We start from the raw sequence: 2,086 nt of genomic DNA, 5'->3' as shown, positions 1-2,086 counted from the left end.
ATCATTGTGATGTAGGGATTAAGATGTTAAATTAGGGGTGGGGAACCTCTCAGACACAGAAGTTCAATGGCTGCCTTTGGTCTTTTAGCCTAATCTACCCTACAGTGGTGTTCTAAGGAAAAATAGGAGAGAGTGTTATGTATGATGTCTTGACCTCCTAAATGAAAGGCTACGGAGATTCTCAGTCATCCAGGTCATAGTTGTCCCAAAGATACTTTTTCAAGAAGCAACTGGACTTTCTTGTTTTTGCTTTGAAGATGTTTCATTTCTCTTCCAAGAAGCTTCTTCAGCTCTGACTGGATGGTGGGAAATGGAAGGATTTATACTCCTTGCAGACAGCTGGTCATTTGAATTCTGAAAGGCTACCTATTAAACAAACATATCTACACTTGATACTACACTTGATCTTAGCCAAAAGGCCAAGAAGCAATAAAAAACATATCAAGGATCTGGGGGAGTCAAATGAGAAAGAAGACTTGGAAGGTCTTGAACAGACTGGAAAAAGGGGTGCCAGATTCCCTTCTTTTCCCACTGAATTGTGATGCCTTCCTTTCTACATGAGTTGTACTGTGTCAAAATCAGCTCTAAGGATTACCTGGTTTGAAGGTGGGGAGAGGCAGGTGTTGAACCCTTCTGGGCAAGTAGATTGATACCAATGGGAGGCTATCTCTCCTTAATATCCTGAGCTACCATAGTTAGCCTAGGCAATTTGGTAACTGGGAACCCTGCAGTTAGAAGCATTTCCATAGCTCCATAGCTTACATCCAGAAGCAGCCTGTGATTGTTTTTATTTATTCTGACTTAAAACACTCTGAAAAAAGAAAATAATTGCCTACTTGGGCTACTGTGGTTCCCATAGCAAGAAAAATGCCATCCCATGTTGAAGAAAATAAAAAAAAAATAACTGGTAACTTGGAACTTTTCACACTGGCTTGTTTCCTGCTAAAGAGAAGGAGAAATATGGATCATCTGTCAACTTCTCCCTTGCTTCAATTGGTCTACCGAAGTCTCATACTGTATTAGGTTTTTTATTGCAGATCTGATTCTCAGAAGCTGTGAGGACAGATATTACAAAATGGAAAGTGATATAATTTAAACTCTTACTGGCAAAGCCCATTTTTCCAAGGATTCTCAATAATAAAAAAAAAAAGGCTGTCACCAGTCAAAATGAAACGCTAAACATCCCCAATTTGTTCAGCTGGATGGCTCTTAGCTCTTCCACCCAGAAATTATACTCAAAATTATTTCCCTCCAGTACAGATCTAGGAAAATAAAAGAAAGGCCCTTTCGAAATACACTTAATAGTTATACATTGATTTGTGCACAGATATATTTTTAACAAATGAAGCAAAATCACTAGACGTAAAGGGGAAAAGGCAAATATATAGAAGACAAGGGAAGACAAAAATCACACACAGAGAATTCCAAATAAGCACAGCCTGCTTAGCTGAATTAGTTCTTCATTTTCTTTAAAGAAGAGAGAACATGAGGGAGTTCTGCTTAAATGTCCATAGGACATTACTCCTTTTTCAGCACATGTTCTGAATGTTACAAGTTTGGGAGGGGTGGGACTAAGTAAAAAGTGGGAGGTAGGTACCCAATTTGAAAAAATGAACTGTTGCTTAGCCCAAACAAGTATAATACTCCAGCTATTAAATATTGAATATAGGCAGCGAAACAGAATTGGTCAAAGAGCTAAGCCTATTTTCCTTATGACTCTTGGTGGAATTAGAAAAATGTTGTGTGATTTCCCCCCAGTTCTGCATTTGTACAAATGGAATCGCATGAGGCAGACTCTTTGGGGAAATAAAAGCTGCATTCCATCTAGTCAGATCTTCACATGGGATCAATTTATCAGATGCTTCAGAGGGTACTCTGGTGCCATACCCAAACTAGAGTTTGTCAAGAGTAGTGGTGAAATTAGACCACCACCAATGCTCGAGAAACAATATGAAAAATGCAAATCCAGTTCGGGACGAATGAGAAAAAGAAATGGATTAAATTTTAAAAAGGAAAAATAGAAAAGTCAGTCGTTTCTTTCTTTCACTCTCTTATAATTTTTCCAATTGTGATACATCTCTCTTGA

At 38.3% G+C, this 2,086-nt stretch overlaps 1 pseudogene; it reads right to left on the bottom strand.

The window, feature by feature from the left end:
- Positions 1-357: 357 nt before the first annotated feature.
- Positions 358-431, bottom strand: LOC120304812 (annotated as a pseudogene).
- Positions 432-2,086: the final 1,655 nt, after the last annotated feature.

Source organism: Crotalus tigris, unplaced genomic scaffold (genome assembly GCF_016545835.1).
Source record: "Crotalus tigris isolate CLP2741 ecotype Arizona unplaced genomic scaffold, ASM1654583v1 scf7180000017658.5313226, whole genome shotgun sequence".
In the NCBI taxonomy this organism is placed as follows: domain Eukaryota; kingdom Metazoa; phylum Chordata; class Lepidosauria; order Squamata; family Viperidae; genus Crotalus; species Crotalus tigris.
This window is presented reverse-complemented; position numbering and strand designations above follow the sequence as displayed.